Source organism: Amphiura filiformis, chromosome 11 (genome assembly GCF_039555335.1).
Source record: "Amphiura filiformis chromosome 11, Afil_fr2py, whole genome shotgun sequence".
Lineage (NCBI taxonomy): Eukaryota > Metazoa > Echinodermata > Ophiuroidea > Amphilepidida > Amphiuridae > Amphiura > Amphiura filiformis.
In genome coordinates, this window is record NC_092638.1 from 35,119,698 (window position 1) to 35,145,528 (window position 25,831).

Genomic DNA, 25,831 nt, shown 5'->3' on the forward strand with positions numbered 1-25,831 from the left:
ATTCCGAGGGAAACCGAATACCCCCAAGTGTTGCTCCATGCCTGTATCAAGATGGCGGTCGAGTCCTGGTTCTCTGGTTTTAATTCTGTGGTGCACATACATTGCTGTCGTTCATATGTAAATTTATACAAGGGAGCTCAAGAATATGATAAATTAAGAAGATGGTCTAAATACTTCATCCTATACTTTGTTTCACAATGCAAGGAAATGGAAATGCAATTTGACAAATAGGACCTGTGCTAGCAAAAAAATAGTCAAAACTGGAGGGGATCAAACCAGTGCACTCAAGATTTCCGGTCATAGAGCAAGCTAGTCTCTCTAATATTCAGTCTATATCGCACTGAACAGCATTCGATATTCAGTCTATATCGCACTGAATATGCAGCATAGCTCCCTCTATTGATACCTAGAGCTAACGACTCCCATTCAACGACTAAACACTCCAATGGGGACCCCAATATAAGGGCCCTGCAGGGCAAGAAAGCAAGAATAACCTGAATGTAACATTGACCAACAGCTGAACCCTATCGCTATGGTGCGGGAACCGCTCTAGGTATCAACAGAGGGCACTATTTATGCCGTATATTCAGTGCGATATAGACTGAATAATATCGAATGTGGTTCAGTGTGATATAGACTCGAATATTACTGACCAGGTTGCTTAGAGTGTGCTGGTTCGAGCCTCACCAGATTATACAAACACACACACTTAATACAGCATACTGGGTGCATATACCAGGCCACAATCCTCCAATCTAATGATAAGGATTTACTTATTAGTGTTATATAATTCCCAACATTGTTTGGTGTGGAAGGAGGTTAGAGATGGGTTTATAGGTAAAGGAAATTTGTTTACAGTTTCACACCAACGGAACCAGCTTTTCAGCATGTTAAAAATAGCGGAAATAATACAGAGCAAGTTTTCCTTAGTGTCTCAACAACTTTCAATGAGTGTTGTAGTGTTATTGAAGTGTACAGAGGAGAGGAATGAATAGGAAATATCAAATGTAATATATTACTTGACATTTACCTCACAAACATGACAAGTTTACCTAAGATAAAATATTCATTGTTCCGTTTCTTCGACGATTGGTTTGACGTGGTGATGTTTCCCCTGAAGGTCTATAGTGGTCTTGATGTGCAAATAAATAAACATCTCAAAAAAAGTAACTAACCGCCCTTAAATAATGGCCATTATTCAAAAAGGGGGCCATTGTATTACAAATCAATAAAATGCGTTGGAAGCAGAATTTATTTCTGCACATTTTGACACCTCATTTGATATGATAGCCCAGAAAACAATAAAACACCGGTCAATTTAATGTGGTGAGGTCCAGATTTGAAACTTGCACTTACATACAAATTTTTACAATACAAAAACACTCAGATTATCATTGCACAGATTTCCTTCCATTGCACTGAATACAAAATCAATACAATTTACCGCAACTTTCAAATCTTGGGTTACATTGATTTAAATGTACGCTGTGACGTCAATATTTAGTCAATTGCTGCAAATGAGGTGTCAAAATGTGCAGAAATAAATTCTGCTTCCAACACATTTTACAGATTTGTAATACAATTCCCCGTTTTTGAATAATGGTTATTATTTAAGGGGGGGTTTAATAGTTACTTTTTTTGAGATGTTTATATGATGCAATTGGATCCACTCGGACCAAAGTTTGAAGTGTTTTTAATTGAGACTTTGCTACCAGTACCATTGCTACTATGCTCACTGCTCAGTGCCTAAGCTGCAGCTGTTGAAATCCCCCTAGTCCCTGGCATATATGGCCGTAGAGTTATGAATATTTTATAAAATGTCAGTTTTCATATATATGTTTTTATTAGGTTTTTTCTCCTTATTTTTGCCTACTATATTGTTTGTATTAAATGCTCCTCTAATAAATGCCCCCTCCAATTTTCTGATAAAAATGGATAAAATTATGCAAAAAGTGCCATACCATATAGCTTTAAAAATTTGCATCAGTCATGTCAGTGACGATTGCTAAATTACATGGACAAAACATATTATGACTCAAACTTCCATCCAGCATCATGCCTAATTATGGTAGAATTTCACCAATTTCATCAGATTCTTGTTTGATGATGCACTTATGGATGTAATTATGGGTATTTACCGCAAAAATATCATGTTCCACGGTTCCGAGTGAGTTTTCGGAAGTTCATCAGCAATTTTGAAGCTTTTTATCACTGAAAATTCACTTCTTTAGAATAATCACCTCCTGTTTGGAAAAATGCAACTCCCTGGGTTGTTTAATAGAAACAATATGGTATTTCCATTTTCATTATTGCCAACTTTAGTCTGATTGGATCAGAGCGTGTCACACAAATACTAGGGAAGAGACAGAAGGAAGATCAGTACTAAGCGAAGGCTCGTTTATCTTGTCAAATTCAAAAGCCTGAGATGAATCATAGGGCTCATAAATGAAGAACTATTCTATAGAGATGCATGTGATGGGAATGAGTGAAGGCTGTGCCTCAGCTTTTGGCTTTAGAAACTTAATTGTCAGCTGCCAGAGGCGGATTTAGGGGGAGGGGGGCACCCGGCGCATGCTCCCCTAATTTTTGCAAAGTGGCGCCTGACTTTGTGTGGGCGCCGAACCGCTGTGCGGTGGCTCGGTGCCCCCCTATTGAAAATTCCTGGATCTGCCCCTGGCTGCCATGTCAATAGATTAGGATTAGGGTTAAGACTTTGGGATAGGATTAGGGTTACATGTAGGATAATGATTTATGGGTTAGTGTTGCATGTATGTTTAGGGTTAGGATTAAGTGATTAGGGTTAGAGTTACGATTAAGGGACGCACCATTTGATTTTCAGAGGAGCATGGGAGTTTGCATCGAGCGGATTTTGTTTAGGCTGCCTAAGGTGGCGAAATATCTTATTTTCAATTTTAATGTAGGCCTAGACCTTTATGCACAGTTGGGTGGGGAAATTTTATTTTTTACTTGTCAGTGGGATGAAATGAGGTTTTTTTTTTGTCTCACTAGTGGACAAAGTTTGGCTTCTTCAAAAAACTCCTATGCCCCCTTGGAAATCAAATGGTGCACCCCAAAAGTTTTTTAGACACTTACCAATTGGGTTGGTAATTCTAAAAAGTTATGAACCAACCACAGAATGACTCTGGTAGTCATTTGGACCACTCAGTTGATCTGAGTTACCCACTATTGACATAGCCTGGTAATTTGAAAATGTTATACCCACCTGACAGCAATATAATCTGCTACTTATGGATGTTTTTAAGTGTTAGGGCACAACCCTGAAATGAGTCGGATTTGTATTGTGTTGTGTTCAGCAAGATGAAAATATCATCTTATTTCAGAAGCCATACTAGTACAATTTTGATGGAGTGTTCAGTATATTACCTAAACGTAGGCAATATTTGGGGAAAACAAACTTACTTTTTGACACGAGACTATAATACTCTGATTAAAACACTGCAAGACATTTGACTTGTCTCACATGTTCATGCCATATTATTTGACTTGCCCTGTACTAAAACAAGTCAGTGGGGAAAGGAGGGGAAAATGCCTTGAAGAAGCAGACATCATCTGTCCAACCACATCATAGCTATGGTAAAATCTGATATAGTGAGGGATATTCACATATAATTTTGAATCTGCTGCAGACCAGCATCCAGATGCATAACCTCTGTCTGCAGGTGAAAACAAAAGCAAGCCTTCTTAAAGGAAAATATGCTCGAGAAGAGGGTATTTAGTAAAAATAGGCAGCATTTACATCATTAATGTTTATCTCACTGAATCGCTGGCTGGGCCAGATTACCCCCGTGCCATGAGGTCGGTGATCGTGTGCGTAGCACCTGAGGGGTCCCAGGGTTGATTCCCGGGAGTACCAAGTGAAATCTTTGTTCATCTCCTTTTTGGTTCCTTCTCTGCCTTCCGCTAGCAAAAAACCATGGTCCATGTTAGGGTTAATAGTAAAAGTATTGGGTCACCATTTGATCCTGATTTTGCTGGCACAGATTAATCTGGATTGGAAGCTCCATGCAAATAACCCCCCATGCCTGACCTGATTCTTAGCACCTTTTCAATCAGGATGATTCTTTGAGCGTGGAACCGGATATTATTTGCTCCAAAGAAATGTGTTACAATTTGCATTTTAATTTTGTCTTGGTAATAAGTTTTAAAGACACACTATACACTGTTACTGATTTGATACACTTTGCATAATTGCAGGTTTTTTATTATTGTGTTTTTAAATTGGATTTGTGTCCGGTTTGTATTTCAAATTTGCTGCCTGTCTAATGCAGCAACAGTGGAAGAGTCACAGGACTTAGTTGCCTATCTAGCCATTGCAGACATAATGTCTAAAACAATAATTATTATTAAACCCTGGAAAGGAAACCAAGACTTGGATAATATCACATGTCAGCTACAAAATTTTCCATACCCATTAAAAATATATTGTATTTCATATCCTAAAAATGTGTAAGTTGTGATTTCTGTATAGCCCATTTTCCAACAACCGTATCCTTATGTGATATTACACACTGCCTTGTGTGAGACAGGTGCGGGCAGAATCTCTAATAGGATGTACACCTGCCTTGGAAAAAATGCACTAGTGTCATTATCATCAAACTGCTTTTCTTCAAATCTGACCTTAAGGGGGTACTGCACCCCTGGTCAATTTTGTGCCTATTTTTACATTTTTCTCAAAAATTATAGCGCATTGGTGACAAGTAAGATATGTATATTATAGGGGCAAGGACTACAACTACTGTACTGAAATTTTATTTCAGCACAGACAACAGTTGTGGAGTTACAGTCAAAAATGAGAGAAAACCAATATTTGATCAATAAATCAATAACTACTTGCCTGGAGTTGCTGAATTTTCAGTGCAGTAGTTGTAGTCCTTGCCCCTATAATATACATATCTTACTTGTCACCAATGCGCTATAATTTTTGAGAAAAATGTAAAAATAGGCACAAAATTGACCAGGGGTGTAGTACCCCCTTAATCGTGCTTTCACAGATTTATATTGTTGACAAGCACTGTACGCTTCTGCTATCTATTATTTTATTTATCATCTTTGTAACCTTCAGCAGCAGATTTACATCATATTTGCTTTTAACACTAACTCTGCAACTGTTTTTTAGGAGAAGGAAAGAAGGAAGGAAGAAAGAAGATGGAGGAAAGAAGGGAGGAAGAAAGAAAGAAGATGGAGGAAAGAAGGAAGGAAGAAGAGAAGGAAGGATGGAGAGAAAAGTTCTTTGATTCATTCAGTTCAGTTTGGAACCTGTGACAGTATGGCAAGCTAAGCGGCTCAGAACGTGGGACTAGCTACGCGCAGCTTCTTTCTCGTTACGTGCAGCTTATTAACCAATCAGATTCGCGGTTTTAAACACGTGGAGCTGATGTAAACACCCTCTCTCACAAATATTACGTTGTTAATTTTTGTAAATGAAAATATCTGTAGTATATCAGCAAAAAATGGTATAGGTGCTATTAAAGTAATATTTGAACAGAATGATGATTGTTCTATATTTAGGGTGATAGCTTTTACTTCGAAAGGGGATCACAAATATAGGGGGTCATACTTTTTTGGAAAGAAAAATAAGGGGGAGGGGGGTCATAAATTGATAATGACAAAATGTAGGGAGTCACAAGATGACTACAGATAGTGTGTTTATTGTATTCAAAAAGGTAAGGTGTATCGGTGGTGGGAGTCGGGGGTGATAACATTTTGATGCCGAAATAGTGAGGGCCGCAATTTATTGACGCCGACTTTTTGTAAATTTAGGACCCCCCGTTCTAAAAAAAATGATGACCCATTTTACTCTCTCCATATTTACACAGTGGCATGTGATATCGCTTTCCCTGCAATATCTTTACACAGCGCTTTACATCAGTAGTAGTTGTTGTTTGACCTTCATATCCCCTGCACCGCTAATACAGCCGAGTATAAAGTTACTTGCTATTAAACACGGTGTAAACTTGGAAACACTAAATAAATATGCTTTGTGTCATTTAGCCAGGCATTAGCAACATGTTCTCTTGACACGTGCTGTGATTTGGCCTCCTTTACCCGTTCGCTATCTATGCTAATTCCGTAAATTAATTACAAGATAATAATTGTGAAAGAGGATACCTATAACTATACTACGCGCAGCTAACGATCCAACCACGTGATTAAATTTGACTATTTTGATTGGTCAAACAGCTGCTCGTAACGAGAAAGAAGCTACGCGTAGCTGTTCCACGCTTTTGGCCCCCTTGGCTTGCCATATGACAGAGCCCTTGGGTGCCACTGTCAAGACCATAGCATTAGCCACATTAGTGCTGACCTTTCTTGTGTGTATGCTGGGGTCACTGATGTGAGCACAGATATTGGAACACAATATCTGTGATGTGAGATGCTTGCATTTTATTCATCAATCTAGGATCTACAATCAACGAAAAAAGTCTTGGAACGCTTGCGTGTAAATAACGGAAAACTGTCACCCCCTCTCCCCCGTGCAATGTTGAGAAATGCCAATGTCTTCAGCGGTTCCCCAATGTGTTCCAACATTGCTTGATGGGGAGAGGGAAGGGAAATCATTGTTGTAGATGTCACGTTTCTTCCCAAACACAATATAGGTCATTTCCATGAACATAAGAAATTCTGCACGGAATCTTGACAGAGTGTGCCAAGCGTTCTAAGGACTTTTTTCGTTGATTGTCTCTACCGAATGCAAAATATTTCATCTAAATTTCGTTTTTGTCTCATAACTCAAAAGCGGAATGTCGTATGAGCTTCAAATTTCACACGATTTGAGAGTGGATTATATGCTTTGCAATCATAATAAAATTGTTGATAAAGAATTTGGTTTATTTAGGAGTGGTCACCGAAAACACCCCATATGCTAAATTACACACGTTTCATAATTATGGCTCTAAACTGCTCTAAAATGTCGTTTTTGTCCATAACTCAAAAACAGAATGTTGTATGAGCTTCATGTTGAACACGATTTGAGAGGGGGTTATATGCTTTGCAATCATAATAAAATTGTTGATACAGAATTTGATTTATTTAGGGAGTGGTCTCTGAAAACACCCCATATGCTAAATTACACACGTTTCATAGTTATGGCTTTAAACTGCTCTAAAATGTCGTTTTTGTCCATAACACAAAAACAGAATGTTGTATGAGCTTCATATTGCACACGATTAGGGAGTAGATAATATCCTTTTGAATCATAATAAAATTGTTGATAAAAATGTTGAGTTATTTAGGAGTGGTCACTGACAACACCTCCTATGCTAAATGACACAAGTTTTGTAATTATGGCCCTCTTCTGTATGATACTGAGTCAATTTTCGTTTTTCTCTCATAACTCAAAAACACTACAAATGAATTTTTCGTACAATATCACAATGTTTTGCAACATGTTTTCCAAAATGTTTTTTTAAAGTTATTAAAACGTTTTGCACCCTTTATGATATAACCTAACGTGTTAAATTTATGTTTTCACTCAAACTTGTGTTTGCTGAGTATAGGCACATCCGAGCGAATCAGAAAGATTATGATGTAAAAATTTGAAACAACTCATTTCTGAATATTATTTATAACAAAATACGCTTTTGAAATAAAAAAAAAAAAAAATAAAAAAGAAACAACAATTTAATACACTTAAAGAAAAAATATAGACCACCATTGGGACGAACCACGCACATCAGTCAATAGCCAATAGGTTAACAGTCGGAGGACTAATCCACTCATACGCTGTCATTGCACAATCGAAGTAACAAGTTTTGTTCTTTTATAGTAGTCAGGTATCGGGAAAGTGTAAACTTGTATAGTAGAAATGGTAAAGTGTATCAAATTTACCATAATGAAAAATGGTCCAAAATCTTTTGCATTTAAACATTTTCAGGCGCAAATCTAAATGAACGTGACGTTCTTTGACATTTGCTATACCAATTGAGAAAGTTTTAATGCAAAGGAATGACACCTTGATCTCTTATATGAAATTTGTTAACACTTTACCATTTTGAATTGAAATAAATATATACACTTTCTTTCTATACCTGACTAAATAAAAAGAACAAAATTGTTACTTCGATTAAGTAAATGGCATTATGAACGGATTAGTCCTCAGACTGATAACCTTTTGACTATTGACCGATGTGGTTCGAAGTCCCATAATCTTTGGTGGTCTTTTTTAAAAGTATATTCAATTGTTGTTTTCTTTTTTCTTTTCTTGTTTTTTTTCTCATCTTAAAAGCGTATTTTAATATAAATAATATTCAGAAATGAGTTGTTTATGCGTATTTATTTCAATTCAAATTGGTAAACTTAACTGTTAACAAATTTCATATATGAAACGAATGTTTCATTCCTTTTGCAATAAAACATTTTCAATTGGTATAGCAAATGTAAGCGAAGCGTGACGTAACCGTGAGATGCGGCCTAAAAACATAAAATGTCGCTTTTGGACCATTTTGTCATTATGGTAAACTGATACATTTTGCCGTTTCTACTATAGGGTGCTTGCATGGAAGATCATTAAGTTCAAACCATCCTAAAGACACGCTCCAGAAGACATGCAAATGCACGGAGTACAATACCAATCACCTGTTTAACTGGTTTTGATCGAAGTAATTCTTTGTACTCTATGCATTAGCATATCTTATGTAGCGTGTCTGGAGGATGATTTGAACCCATGATCCTTTCGTGCAAACACTCTATACAAGTTTACACTTTCCCCGATACCTGACTACTATAAAAGAACAAAACTTGTTACTTGATTGCGAAATGGCAGCGTGGCGTAGCGGAATAGTCCTCAGACTGATAACCTTTTGACTATTGACCGATGTGAATGGTTCGAGTCCCAGTGGTGGTCTTTTTTTTAAAATAGTATATTCAATTGTGGTTTTTTTTTTCTTTTCTTTTTTTTCTCATCTCAAAAGCGTGTTTTAATATAAATAATATTCAGAAATGAGTAGTTTCAAATTGTTATATCATAATCTTTCTGATTCGCTCGGATATGCCTATACTCAGCATACACAAGTTTTAGAGAAAACATTTACATGTTGGGTTATATCATAAAGGGTACAAAATGTTTTAAGTTTTAATAACATTGAAAATATTTTGGAAACATACTCCAAAACATTGTGATATTGTAAAAATGATGTATTTGTAGTGTTTTTGAGTTACGAGACAAAAGCGAAATTTGGCTACAGTAGAGAGCATCGTTACGAAACTTGTGTAATTTAGCAGAGGACGTGTTTTCAGTGACCACTCCCTGAATAACTCAACATTTTTATCAACAATTTTATTATGATTCAAAAGGATATTATCTACTCTCAAATCTGGTGCAATATGAAACTCATAGAACATTCTGTTTTTGAGTTATGGACAAAAACGACATTTTAGAGCATTTTAGAGCCATGATTAAGAAACGTGAGTAATTTAGCATAGGGGTGTTTCCAATGACCATTCCTAAATAAATCAAATTCTTTATCAACAATTTTATTATGATTACAAAGCATATAATCCACTCTCAATTCGTGTGCAATTTGAAGCTCATACGACATGCCGTTTTGAGTTATGAGACAAAAGCGAAATTTAGATGAAATATTTTGCATTCGGCAGAGACAATCAACGAAAAAAAGTCTTGGAGCGCTATGCGTGTAAATAACGGAAAACTGTCACCCCTCTCCCCGTGCAATGTTGAGAAATGCCAATGTCTTCAGCGGTTCCCCAATGTGTTCCAACATTGCTTGATGGGGAGAGGGAAGGAAAATCATTGTTGTAGATGTCACGTTTCTTCCCAAACACAATATAGGTCATTTCCATGAACATAAGAAATTCTGCACGGAATCTTGACAGAGTGTGCCAAGCGTTCCAAGGACTTTTTTCGTTGATTGTAGTGCTGACTCCCACCAAAAATGTACAATTAATGAATCATGAAATAGTCTACTTGTCCCAGATCAAAAGACAAAAAGTGTGAAATAGGGACCAGCGGAGTCCATTTTAAGTAAGCCTGAGAAAAGCCAGGGAGAAGCGTATAAGAGAAGAACAAAATATTGTCTGCAAGTACAGTTTGTTCGGCTTGGTAAAAATTATTTGGTTTTTGTTACTGCGTATGTCAATAAAGTTCCAACTTACACTTGTATAAATTCACATGAGCGCACACCAGCCACGCATAGTGCAATGTACAACTATAGCGTAGGTGCCACGTCTAACTGTGTTTACGCTATTCTATGTCAATCCACGATGTTATGAGTCTTGATTTTCTTTGCTAATTATAAGCCGAGCAGTACTTTAGTCTGAGTGCCATTATATATTGTTTTAGTTCTTGGTTTCATAAATAAAGGCTGGTAAAATCCAGGGAAAATAAAGACTATAAATAAAATAAATGTATATTTGTCTGCAAGAAGCTTGTTGTTGTTTTACTGGCTGAGTGGTTACAATCCCCAAATAGACTATATTGACCATGTGTGAGTGCCATTATATATTGTTTTAGTCCTCAGTTTCATGATTTAAAAAAAAAAAAAAATAGTAGGAGAGTTAAATAAAAATCAAATAGAAATAAATGAGAGGAAACAAAGACTATAAATAAGTGGTTCAGTAAAAGGATTTGTTTGAGATTTTGATATTTTTTAAGGAATTGAATACCGTAAACGTTCGCCTAATGGTGCACCTGGGCCCCATTGCCTTGGGGTCAATTACATGTACAAATAGAGAGCTCCCTCTCCTGAAAATCCCAACAAGAATTAAGGGTATGTGCCCTTATTTGCTGATTGGATTTTTATAGGAGGGCATTTTTGGTTTGTGTCTAAAATTCCACTTATTTCAAGGAGCCCATAGCACCATTAGGTGACGTTTACGGTATTGTACCAAAATATGTTTTATAGTGAATATTCGAAGATGAGAATAAATTGATATTTACTTTTAGAATTATGTTTGATAAACTAAATAGTCCTTATTTTAACATATCACTTCGTGAACATTTTGATGCATGGTATTTTTTTTTTTAATTTAGTTTAAAAATAAGTGTTTAGCAACTATGGTACTCAAACAACATCACATTTTGTAAAAGAAGTCACTGAGTTCTAAAATCCAGTTAATAGGATAACAATATAGTTGGCTTTTCTAAGAAAACTTGATTTATAAAAAAAAATCTTTTCGCAAAGTAGCAGAGAAATAAAACATTTCTATGAAAATACTGTTTTACTTAACATTTGATGTGATCAAGCAAAATGAATCGGATGTTGAGAATATTGATTTTGAGATATAGCCAACAATAGTATTCAACTTCCTCTGTATTTTATTGTTCTGAGTAACGCTAAAATCTCTGGAACTGTAAGTCTAAGTATGATGGGGTTTTCAGAAAAAAGAGCTCTGAGAATAGCTCATAGGCTTAGTCATATAAATAAAATTGAAAACTGAATTTTGATTTTGATACTTTATGTAAGCACACTGAGGAAATTAGTTTATTGTCAAGACTTTATTGAGGGATTAGACAGCTTTATTCCATAAGCTGTATAATCCATGTCTTGATACTAAGCTAAATCTTGAATATACTATCATGGCGGTTATAAGCATTTAGTACCTGTGCATAAAATCCAAATACCATCGTTTTATGTTGGATGTACAATATCGGTTGGAAGCAATCAACGATATTTAATTTCCCATGCCGACAATGATGATAGACAGTTTAAGATAATGAGATAGACAAGGCAATATCAGCTTCTATCTATCCATGGGAAAATATTGGGCTGTTCTAATTGAAATCCATACACCCTCTATGGAAGACATGAACTTAGTCTCCCGTACAGGGGGTGTAGATTTCAAAGAGAGTCTACCATTCATGTATAAACCCCATTTGAAATTCACACTCCCTTTGTGGATCAAAGATTAAGGTCATGGTCAATTTTGGTCATGTCTTTCATACAGGGGTGTATGTATTTTAATTAGAATAGCTCCAAAGCAAATTGCTATCAAATATACCAATATGAGATGTATGTGTTTTGATTAATGTGACATTATAGAGTGTGTATGAGCAAGGAAAAATTGTAGGCATCGGTGATCCCAGCAAAAGCATAACAAAGTTTAAAATTAGTAGGAATTGCTTAAAAGTGGACCATAAATCAATAAAATTGTCATTGTTTTTCACCGGTATAAAAGCAAATTGACAAAAACAAAGAAACAAGTAGTGTATTAACTAAAGTTATGAAGCTCCATTGATGAGACCACTGCAGTTTAGAAGCTTATGTGAGTGCTGCCTGTCATAATCCCTACAGTTTAAAGACGCCGCCGAATCTCATGATAAGAAGAAATCGGGAAGCACCTTAAAAACAATGGTGGCTGGTGGCAAGAATTTTTGCACCATATATAACAAAGTTCATTTTTCCAAGGGGCGAACTGTTGTTATAAAAACAAAACTAAATGTGATGCGATCAAGCAAAATCAGTCGGAACTCGTAAATAATTTTACGAGGTAATTTTGAGATATAACCAAACAAAGAAATTCTTTTGTTTCCTCTTGTTTTGGAAATCTTTGGAACTGGTTGTTCAATTGCAATGGGGTTTTCTGCAAAATCCAGCTTTGTAAATGCTTTTACTATTCTATAAGATACTGAAAATCTAATATTTCTGAGTTCCGACTGATTTTGCTTGATCACATCACAAATCACCTGAAAAGGTGTCTGTGAAAATTAAAATGATGAAATTAAGACATAACTGTCATCCTTGCAATTGAAAATACAGCTTAATATTTAGCCAATGTCAACATGCATGGTGTCATTGGCTTAAATATTTTAATACCATATTGGCCAGGCTTAAACACCACAGCTATATATTTTTGTCACAATATAACAGTATTAAATGGAAAGAAAAGTGCAAATGTTTCGTCAGTTTTCGGCACAAATAATTTCTAGCTCGTCCACGTGATTGGTTCTTTAGGTGTTATTTATGTCTATGATTCAATCAGGCAAGTGATTCAAATGAATATTGCTACAAGTGTCTGTATGCCCAAACTCTCCCAACATTGACTAAAATATGACATTTGATCCATATCAGGTAAATGTAGTTTACCTATGGCTACGCCACTGGTTTCAGTCAGATCACTTGCAGGATATGTTGGCACAATCATTCTCTGAAAAAAACCCAATAATATGTAGACTTGTAGATTCATATGTAGTGGTAATAAATGAAAAAGTAAAGTAAATAAAACTTCAACACTACTTGTTTATTTTCACTTTGGTAGCGAAAATAAACAAGTAGTTAAATTAATTACTTTCATTTTCCTCATAACATAGATGTAACTAAGCCATAACCTTCACCTAACCCTATATACCTTACACTTAATAAAAAATATTCACTTGCTTATATTTTGATTTTACTTTAATAGAATAGTGCAACAATATGAAAATTATGTAGCACAAAAAATTCGCTTCAATAAGCACCTTCTGTCCAGTAAACAAGCACTGCTATAGAGGGAATATTGCTATTACTCAAATTACATCCCATTAAATAGACAACTAATGAACCTTATTTGTATATGCTATCAACATTATCTGGCAATCAAGCGGATTGCATCAAAATATAAACTCAAATCAAATAAATACGAGCCGTAATGTCAGACCTGTTTCCTCTTCAAACAAATCCGTTGTCGTAAATAAACAAAATACAACTCATTTAAATAGGCCATCTTATTGTCTATCAATTTCTCGTCGTCATCGTTGTTGACATGGATTTAACGATGAAATTTTCATATGAAATTTTACAACTCTACGCCTCCAGCAAGCTACATCTGAGCCTAAGCTGCCCCGAGGACAGCACAAGCAGCGGAAACGTGGGTGTAGCTTAGCTATTTTAGGGATATGGCTATTTAGTGTAACACTGTTGAATGCCATGTAGATACCTCGGGTAAAAATACCTGCTTTGTATGTAGCAAGATTTGATTGAAAACAACAAGTTGAACTGTATAAAGCATGATATTTTTACGGTATTATTTTTTTCGTAATTTGAACAGTTCGGAGCAGTTTTAATTGTTTCTTATATTCACGATTGCAAACAATTACACATTAAAACCTGGGAGTAAAAAATATGTTTGATGGCTTTTAATTTTGTGGTTCTGAAAATAACCACAAAATAAATGCGAAAATTCAAACCTCACGAAACTTTCCCTGCAATACAGTGGCTAGCCAGCTTTCTACTTCAGCCATTAGGTGTATATAGCTATAGGAGATCAAGATAAAAGGGAAGGCTGTATGAGAGTAGATTGATACAGGGTGTCCCAAAAGATCATTTAGCAATAATTATCATTTACCATTATGTATCCCTATTTAAAGGTCCACATAATTATTTTTTGATTTTTGAAAAAGGAACATGTGAGCAGTTATTTGGCACTTGTTATTATCATATGTTTTATAGTAAGATACAAGAATGAGTTAATGGCCCTAGAAAATTGTACTTTCTGTTTAGTTGAATATATGTTTTACATATAACATTAAATTGTTATCTTCCGTAGATAGCATTCAACTATCATATACAACAGCATTTATCTACTGTTGATAGCATTTGATTGCTATCTACTGTAGACAGCATTGAATTACTATTAGCTTTAGATCTACATATTTGTGACACAATCTGGTCCATGGGGGCCAAAGGCGGCAAATTTGAAATTGAGATAAAGGCAAAAATATGGAGGTAAAAACATTAAAATACAGAAGAATATAGATGTCACAAAACTTTGTAGCTGTAGAACCAAGTATGCTAGACCTTTGGTGTTTTCAGTATATGATAGCCTAATGTTTGTAGAAGGTAATGATTATAGTAACTAAATTTTCAAAAATGCCTCCTTTGGCCTCCATGGACCAGATTGTGTCACATATGTGACATGATCAAGGGGAATGTGTCACATGTCGACCCTGGTCGAAAATGAGTTTTACTTATGTTTCTAAAGAAGACATTTAGAGCTTTCAGAAACTGAAAACCCCAAGTTGATACGACCTTTATTTGCATGAAGTTACATCATTTTATCAATTGCTTAAAACAATAGAAAACAAAAGAATTTTAACACTTTCTTTGCCAATATCTCAAAATCAATGTTAGCGACATCCGACTCATTCCCCTTGATCCTTTTGTTGGTATTCAATTACCTTCTGCTGTAAACAACTATCTACAGTAGATAGCATTTATTCTGGTTTAATAAAGGAAGCAATTTTGCTGCTCACTCCAACTGCTGTTAACCATAGATACTTTGCTATCTACTGTAGATAACATTTAGCCTGTGTCTTCGGTTGTATAGTATAGCAACTAAAGCTTATTAATTAATGTAAGTGAATGCTATTTATTTTAGGTATCAATTAAATGCTATCTTAGGTAGATATCACTCTAATATGGTATCTTTGGTGGATAACATGTGACACCATTTCTTTCAACATATGCTCTTCTACTTTAGGGTTACATTGACAAAACCATATGTAATCATTGTCATATTTATAATGAAAACATCTGTTTGTAATTCCTGCTTAATCCCAAGCAATAAGGTGTTTCTACACCATCTACCTCTGAAATGTACCCTCATACACACAAAGCCAAATCGATCAAATATGCATCTTAATTGTTACCGTCTGTTATTTAAGAGGAGGCCCTGTTGCAGCCATATGTAACCCATATTGAGTCAAAAGCATGAACAAGATATTTCTATAAACTCATAAGCAATGAGCCCTCATGCCAATCTTATACTTAGGGATTCAATCATGTTTCACCGGTGTTCGATACTGATTAACAATGATGCATCCGCATCGTCTGTGGTTTATTTTGCGAGGGCAGATTTCAACGACAAAAACAAGCGTAATATAGCCTAATTCAGGATTATTTCATGAGGAATATCCAGTTTAGTAATTGCCACTCAACATTACAAGATCAATGATTTTTATGTTGATAGCAGCAACAGAACTACAGAATAAAAATTAAAGAGTAATATTTAGCCGCTTCCTCCAAAATATTGAAAACAACATGTAGCGCACACGTTCCACTCACTGGCATGACAAATTTTATGTGTATTGTGTATGCGCTTCCATTAACTTGCGTTTGCATTTACGCTATACTGGCAAAGTGTTGATTCATCACGGATTAAGAATGGTTAACTACTGTACAAAGGTATAGGAAGGGTTGTTGAATGTACAATGCATATTAAACCATGATTAAACGAATAGAATTCAGCATTTTTACTTTCAATACCGCATTTCTAATATGAAATTGTATGCAATATCAGTCGTTTATGGTAATGAATACACATGTATATATTACCAGCTGGTTTGTCTTTCATGGAAATACAATGCCAAGTCCATGCAGTATTCATAGAAGGAGACTAAATTAGGTTTTGGGCTGAAAGGTGACTACAGGGTACCAGTGTTCGAAATATGCCTCAAAAAGTTACAGGCCAGCCGGGCTTGACCTTAAAAAGTTACCGGCCAGCCGGGCCGGCAACTAGATGCCAGTCAGAAAAGTTACCGGCCAGGCCTAATTTTTATAGTGATACGGCGGCCAGCCAGACCTACATTCGAACCCTGCAGGGTACCTGTTGGACCCGTATTTGCACCCCCCCCAAAAAAATAAACCCCAAAATAATCAACAACAACAAAAAATTTCTATAATCTGTGAACAAATGATGTTAAAAATCAAATTTGAAATAAAATAGTTTGTTTTTGTAAACCAAACCTGAAGTGGTAAAATTGCCAACCTTGAATGTTAAATTGATTTAGGAACATTTACATTAACATAATTGGACAATGTGGCAATAACCTGCTAATTGCACAGAATTTGAACAGCTTGTGAGAATTAAGCAAATTCACTGGGCTATTGATATTATCAATATAAAAAACAAAGCAATTTTTTGCAGGAAATATTGACTTTCATATACCAGTACATGTACTGAAGCAAGAACTGTAATGTGCTATTCCAGTTGAAATCCATACACTTCATATTGGAAGACATGACCTTAATATCCCACACAGGAGAGTGAATTTTGTCTCATTGTCTTTTTGACAGGATGAGAATTATGTGTTATTTTTAGATAGTTGCAACAGCTTATAAATCCTGCATGGAGCAGCTGCCATACAGAATCTAAAATGTGACCTGTTATTAGCAGTTATCACAAACTAATAGAACATGGTCAATAGCTGTAAAAAAAAGAAGAAAATAAGCTAACAAAACTGACAGTTCTAATACAAAATTGACAATATACAATATTTTGTGCTTTTGAAGATGAGATCCAAGTTGCTGGGATAATAATACAAATGTAATGATAAGAAAAAGGCAATGAACTACTCTGATTACACATTACAGACTGCTGATTATCCAACTTTAGAAGCAGCAACTATGAATTGATGGGTATGGGGTACCAAAACCAGTAACACTATGGATGGTATTTAAAGATGATGTGCTTTTGTCTAAATATTTAGGTTTGTTTTATCATGTTTCTTGCTTTTGTGGAACTTGTTCACAGATTGTTATCATCAACTGCATAGCAAAGCAAACAAATGTGAACTTTGTAACCAATTGCATTGTGTATCATATTGAATATATAAACAGACTACATTTCACCGAAAGCTAGTCAATGGGGATTCCCTGACTCCAAAACCTAAAGTTGGCTTTCAGTCATCTATGGATCTAGTGGACCACTTAATTCCTCTTATGGATGAAATTACGAAAGTGAAATTTTTATGTTCCAATTCTTACAAAGTTGCTGTAAATATGATGAAACCATACGGTACAATGCTGTTGAATTTGGAAGGCTTACAACTCATGAGGTGGGGTACAGGGAAAGAGAAAAATACTCCATAAAAATAGCTGTAATGGCAATGTAATGGGTCCATATTCAGGGGAAAATTTAAGTATTCCCCTGTTCTTCCATATGGCTGCTGGGTCCTGTGCAGTAGCAGTATTGGTACTCTAATGTGTACCAGACAGTACCAGGGGAGTTCCAGTGTTAGTACCAGTGGAGTAAACACCACTGCTGCTGGGCAGAAGCGGTGTTTGTACTCTAATGTGTACCAGACAGGTGCCTTAGCTACGGTGTACCTGTGCGAGAGGCTGCAATAGGAGTCTTGTTGTGTTGTCATATTAAAGTAAACTGTGATTGATGGTTTAAAAATGATTGTATGGGCTATTGACCTATTATTCTCTTGATCAACTAGTGTATCAGAAAAGGGTGAAAAACAATTCTTAGAAACCAGTAAATAAAAATATATCTTTCCTTGAATCCAAACTATAAAGATAATTGACTGTTTTTCCCCCTTAAACAAACTGTACATTTTTAGTGCAGAATAGTGCAAAAATTAGTGTAGTGTCAAAGTTTTTAATTATATTCTTGTTTGATCGACAATTTTTCCAGATACCCACCTTTTATTCACCACAGTAAATTTCTTTAATGGAGGTACCAATATCAGTAAATACTACTTGATACAAGACGGCTTTATATCAAGGCAGTTTCCATTGCCAGCCCTAATTGACAGTGTTTTGAAAAGAATCTTGCATGTTGACACAGTCAATGGATGAGATGGGAGATAATGGGTAGTTAATAACATTGCGGTCGCCAATCATATCCGTTAAATGGCATCAAGATCGATTAACATCTCCATTTTATGTACCGCCACAATATTCATGTTATCCAGATAATGATGTAGTTAGTCCATATATTTGGGCTAAACATTTTTATTTGGTTGGAGTGAATAAAGTAGCAAAGACATGTAATAAAGATGCTTGTTACTTGAACAAAAATAGTACATAGAGACAATGGAGCAGTTTGTGAACGAATAATGAGAAGAAATTATTGTTTTCTCATGTCATATTCAACAACTGTATATCTAAACACATCATAATTGTTGTATTGACATATGCATTAACGTTTTACAGCGTGGTTGATCTGTGCAATAAATTGCCTGTTACAGAGTTTGAGATACATATATACTTTCACCATTGCATGAATGGCTTGGTGATATATATATAATGATACATAGAAAGTGGTGATACATGTAGCTGAGTGTTCACAATGATGGATCAAATGAGAACTGCTTATCGGGTTTTTTTTTTTTCAATTATTAATTTAAAATTAAACTACTAAGTATCAATTAACAGAATTGATACTAATTAACTTGGAAATGTAAAGTAAATGTTCCCTTTATTGGCCCCCACATATATGTGGGGCTTATGTTATCATCCAGATGGTTGTTTGTTCCCCTGTTTGTTTCTTTCTTTGTTTCTTTCTTTGTTTCTTTGTTTGCTTGTTTGTTTGTTTGTCCGGGCGGAAGCAAATTCATTAATCCACTCTCCAGCTTAAACGCTATCACCGATCAACTTCAAACTTGGTATGGAAATAGGGTATGGTGGCCTCATGTGCTGTATAGTTTTGTGTTGCATTATTTGCATATTTATGAATATTAATGACCTCATTAGCATATTTTGCCTACATTGTCATTAATCCACTCTGCAGCACAAACGCAATCACCGATCAATTTCAAACTTAGTACGGTGATAGTATATGGTTGCCTCATGTGCTGTATACTTTTGTGTCGCCTTATTTGCATATTTATGAATATTAATGAGCTCATTAGCATATTTTGCCTACATTGTCGTTAATCCACTCTGCAGCTTAAATGCAACCACTGATTAACTTCAAACTTGCTACGGTGATAGTCTATGGTGGCCTCATGTGCTGTATACTTTTGTGTCATGTTATTTGCATATTTATGAATATTAATGAGCTCATTTGCATATTTGGCCTACATTGTCATTAATCCACTCTGCAGCTTTAACGCAATCACCGATCGACTTCAAACTTGGTACGGTGATAGGATATGGTGGCCTGATGTGCTGAATAGTTTTGTGTCATTTTATTTGCATATTTATGAATATTAATGAACTCATTTGCACATTTTGCCTTCATTTCCATTAACCCACTCTCCAGCTTAAACACAATCGCCGATCAACTTCAAACTTGGTATTGTGATAGTCTATGGTGGCCTCATGTGCTGTATACTTTTGTGTCATGTTATTTGCATATTTTACGAATATTAATGAGCTCATTTGCATATTTGACCTACATTGTCATTAATCCACTCTGCAGCTTTAACGCAATCACCGATCAACTTCATTATTATGTTTTAAGGGTTATTAGGAGTTAAGAAAACCTAATAATGATAATATTGGATGGCTTATTTCGCATGATACCATAACATATCGGATTAAGTCATACAAATATCGAACTACGCCGTTGGCTCGTCCAATATTTTTATGACTCATCCGATATGTTATGGTATCATGCTCAACCATCAATATTATATCAAACTTTAATGCGGTGATAGGATATGGTGGTCTCATGTGCTGAATAGTTATGTGTCATTTTATTTGCATATTTATGAATATTCATGAGCTCATTTGCATATTTTGCCTTCATTTCCATTAATCCACTCTCCGGCTTAAACGCAATCACTGATTTTATATCAAACTTGGTATTGTGATAGTATATGGTGGCCTCATGTGGTGTATAGTTTTGTGGGGGCCACCTTAATTACGAACCGCGTAATTCTAGTATTAATCTTCAAACTAACAATTCCTAGCATGTGCTGAATTATATTGTAGTTAAAACAATTCCTACATCACAATTCCAAAGTTGCCAGCCAGAGTTGGGCATCAGATATCACAGTAAGGGTCGTGGCTTCAGATTCAAAGACTGGTCAATGAACAAGTTCAGCCCAGTTTACAATGTGCCCCACCAGACCAGATGAACTTAATTTCCCCAATATACATGTATGAGGCAGTTACGTCTTTTGGCAGGGGAGGAGGAGTAAAATGGACGCAACTTTAAGACTACGGTATTAGAAGTAGAACCCTTTGTATTTCTTACATTTTTCTCCTTCATTTGACACCTGACTAGGGAGGTCATACCTTTGTGACATTTTGAGATATGCCCATTTAAACCCAAAAGGTTAGTCAGTAAGTAAGTAAGATACACTTCTTTTATTTGTTTGTTTCTTTTATTTCTTTTTTAACCTGGGACACTCAATCAGTTGAAAACACAATAATCATCTGTTCTTCCTTGAGGCCCAGGGATTCCTTTTTTTGCAGTCCAGACTGCTCATGTGCTATGGTCTTGAGGTGGGTAGGTCCGCCCACCTCCTCACCCGACTGCCCCCACCACACTCCTCCCAGGAAGAAATTACATATATCAGATGTGATACAGCAGAAAAAGTAAATTTATTTTCAGTGCTGCTACTGATTTAATGTAATGTAATGACAAGTATAGAAAACCAATTATACCCGTACTAGCCTTGCAGTATAGTCCCACCCGTTTTTGGGTGAACATTTGTCAAAATTGGGGAGTGGGACTATACTCAATTTCAAAAAAAACAAAAAAAAACAAAAACAAAAAAACTTCAAGATGTTTTGTATTTTTAATATGAAAATTGATACTTGGTATTCATGTCATACTCTATTAATGATTTCAAAATGCATTCAAATTCAATGCATTTTGAAATCATTAATAGACTATGACATGAATACAAATTATCAATTTTCATATTAAAATAAAACATCTTGAAATTTAAAAAATTTTAGGTCAACCATGAATGATCCTAGCATTTAGGTCTAGGTCCAGGGACACTCCAAAGCCGAACAAATAAAAAACTTTAAAAAATCGAAAATTTGGGGGTGGGACTTTACTCGAAGGTGGGATTATACTCGCGTCAGTACGGTAATAGTAGACACATTTTTCTTCAATTTAGCAGGATATTCCTTTTATGAATTGTGCAACCTTTTCATCAAGTGAAATTGATTTTGAATGAAGGAATGTCACAATAGCAAACCTCAATATATTACAAATTGTAATTGTAACGTTTTGAAGAAAAAAAAAGACGGAATGAGCTGTTCCAAAGGAATTCTCCACTCCCTATGGAAGGTATATAACAAAACAGAATTTTAGCGTGCTAATTGAGTTGTGACAAAACTTATGTTTCAGAACAAATTTACACATTGGTCTTAACTGTTTCAACGCAACGGGAGGTTATTTCATGTGGAATAGCATAATCAATATTTCTTCTTCTTTGACACCAGCGCAGTCTCTATAATGTTATATTTTGGTCTTTTTTTTTGTTGCTTATTGTCTGTGGATGTGTTTGATTGATGTCAATGGTACATGTGTTATGCAATTGCGCTGAAAACATGGTTGCTGTCAGATCAGTATGTTAGTAGTTAGCAAATGCATTATGTGTATATTTTTAGCTACTTTTTCAAGTTGCCTTGTCTGGTAAAACACTACTGAAAAAGCTCTTCATTATTCATGATTGATTGCATCAGAGCTTAGGAATAATTTTTCCTTTTTGGGAACAATTGACCAAATTTCAGCAAATCAGAAATTTTCTGCCATTTTCAACAGTGTGTTTATCACTATTAAAGGTAATCTGATCCTTTCTGTGGTATAAAAATAGCATTTTGAGGCACTAATATGAGCATTAGAGAACACAAATTGACAATTACACATGAAAATAAGAAAATAATGTGCAATTTGCCAGTCACTTCGTTTATTTTCTACCACTTCTTAATATTTTCTGGGAACTACGTTCCCACGTTACTGCCCTTTTCTATGCCCTGGATTGCATTTCAAAACTCTGTTTGCTTGAGATGAAAATAAATTCATACTGGCTCAGTTATCATGGTATAAATGGAATCAAGGAACCACTTGAATGCTAAAGTTTGTTAGAAACTTATAACTGGCGAAAATTATTTGCTTTTTGTTGAAAAATTTCAGAATTTAAAAAAAAAAATGTGAAAAAAAATTTCAAGATGTTTTGTATTTTTAATATGAAAATTGATACTTTGTATTCATGTCATACTCTATTAATGATTTCAAAATGCATTCAAATTCAATGCATTTTGAAATCATTAATAGATGAATACAAATTATCAATTTTCATATTAAAAATACAAAACATCTTGAAATTAAAAAAAAAAAAAAAAAATTTTAGGTCAACCATGAATGATCCTAGCATTTTTTTTTTTTTTTTTTGAAATTCGAGTATAGTCCCACCCCCAATTTTGAAAAATGTTCACCCAAAAGCGGGGTGGGACTATACTGGCGTCAGTACTGGTATATGGTTATGTAAGTAATGACTAGTGTGAATGTTATTTAAAAGTATGTTATTTTGAAAAGAAACAAATGAATGGTGCACAACACTTAAATATTTTTATTGTGCTTCACTATAGCAATGCAATGTGAACAAAATCATACATTCTATTACCTCGACAAACCCATTATTCAAAATCGCACACTGATTTTCCGAAACGCATCATGTGCAAGACCTTAAAGTACTGAACTTTATATTTTTTCTCGCACAAAGCGAGATGCAGTATAAGCGCCGTAACACATGAAATAACATGAAGATTTTTTTTGCAATACTTGTTGTCAATTATCCTTTGGATAGGCATATACGCTAAAAAAACCCTGATATTTTCTCTTAAAAATCACACTACTTTGTGGTAACAGAATAAAGGGTGCGGCATTATCCTTTACACCCACGTGTCCGCAGCAGTAAAAATGTTTAAACAATGGGTTCAGCTGTGACTCCACTATTATTTGCATTTTTATTGCATCAGACACATCATATGGGTGCATGCATTACTGTCTATTTCTTAAATATCACTTCAAAATTCTTACTTGTATAAGAGCATGATTTGAATTTCAAACCAAATGATGTGTTTAAGGTTATTAATTATTTTAAACTGTTGTGATTTGGTAGTTCACAGCATCTTACGAATGGTAGTGAGCTTTGGCAAAAACTGTATTGCTCAATTCATAGCGAGTGTGTAGAAGAATTAAAATATCACAAATATACTTTTATAGGTGCCGCGGTTCTTGAGTTACGTTGTAAAGAGGGCTGAAACAACAACACTTTTGTAAAACGTACATAACTCATTAACAACAATAAATTAAGCAAGTTTGCAAAGTATATGATTTGCAGAATGAAGTTTTACAAAACATCAAGGTGTTATTTTTCAATAATATATTGATCTAGATATTGAAAATCGATTTTTAGGTTGCTTCGACCAACAATACCTCGTCTACCCTTAATATACCTTATGACTTTTAAACCTGAAATCAATGTAAGAGATACAAAAATAGAACATGTAATATCTGAGACACTTGATTTATACTGAACAGGGAAAATTTGATATTTGTTTTTGCAGTATATGTAAATTAAGTGAATCAAAGTAGCTGACATTTTGTATGTTACTGTATGATTGATATCTGGAATATTATTTTATCTCATTGAGTAAGATATGGATTTTGATCTCATACACATCTGAGGTAAATAGACATTTTTGTGTGAAATACTGGTATATGAAGTTCTTGGATCATGGAATGGGAAATATACACTAAGCCAAAAAAGAAACTTACATTTTTTCAAAAGGTCATATCTTAAAATCCTGTGCATCAAAATGAACCAAAATTACACACATGATTTCTTCAATACTCTACTCTAAACACATTATGTAACCAAGCAGTTGTCCAACTGACACAACAGCAAAATGTACTGACATGGAATGACTTCCTGGACCACATTCACAGTCCAGTATTGGCACCCAGCACCAGAAATCTGCGAGAATGTGAACAAGGTCCTTGCACAGATGATAATTCCCAAAGTGTAAGTGGAATAGTGTGGAACAAGACCTGTTTATTAAAGAAAGTGTGTGAAAAGCAGAAAGCAGCACCGTTTTGTAAATTATCATCTGTTCAACTGCTTGGTTACTGACATGTGTTTTGAGTAGAGTATTGAGGGAATCCTGTGTGTAATTTTGGTAAATTTGATGGACAGGATTTTAAGATATGATCGTGTGAAAAATTAAGATTCTCTTTTTTGGCTTAGTTTATGGTTGCTAAAATGTAAGTGAAACATCAACCATAAAGCATACCTTTTTTCTCTGACATTAAAAGTATGTTAATTGAGATAATCCAAAGGACAGGTCTGGCATTTGAGCTGAAATGATATTCCTGCAGGAGTTTAAGGGATGGGGTATGAACGTTTGGACAGTATTTATTGTGGGAGATTAGAGCACATCAGACATATCGAATTGCATTCTGAATACGAAGAATGTCCTTCTGATATCAAATAATTTTGATATTTTGAAATTCACAATGTAATACACATTTTATGGAAAATGATTAAAAATCAATATTTTTGATACTTAACAGTACTCGAAGTAAACTTTATAAATCTGATGATTTATACTTAAAGTGTATGTACTGGGATGAAAAGCCGACGATCAATTGAAAATTTTGACTTTTCGTATTGAAGATATGGATTTTTTCCAAAACACAAAAAAAAATTAGGTCTTTTGGGAAAAAAAATCCATATCTTCAATATGAAAGGTCAAAATTTTCAATTGATCGTCGGCTTTTTTTCCCCAACTTCATACACTTTAAGTATATATCATTAGATATATCAAATTTACTTCGAGGACTGTTATATATCAAAAATGTGAAAAATATCAAATTTTAATAATTTGTCATAAAATTTGTATTATATCGAAAAAAAAAAAAAAATGAAAATCATTTGATATCAGAAAGACATTCTTCGTATTCAGAATGCAATTCGATATGTCTGATGTGCTCTCATGTCCTACAAAAAATACTGTCGAAACGCTCAAAACGCTCATTCCAGATCCCTTAATCAATTGTTTTTTCAACAAAATCACAGTTACAACTCTCTTCAAAATGGCAAAAGGTAGACAGTTTTCCCTTGCACAAGTATCATTTCAGAACTGCAAATGTTGCAATCGACTCATCAGACAAGTACCAT

General features: G+C 34.9%; 1 protein-coding gene across 1 annotated transcript in view; it reads left to right on the top strand.

Moving 5' to 3' along the window:
• The window catches only part of LOC140164774 (protein kinase C-like), a 379,558-nt gene that overhangs the window by 128,735 nt on the left and 224,992 nt on the right, over window positions 1-25,831 (top strand).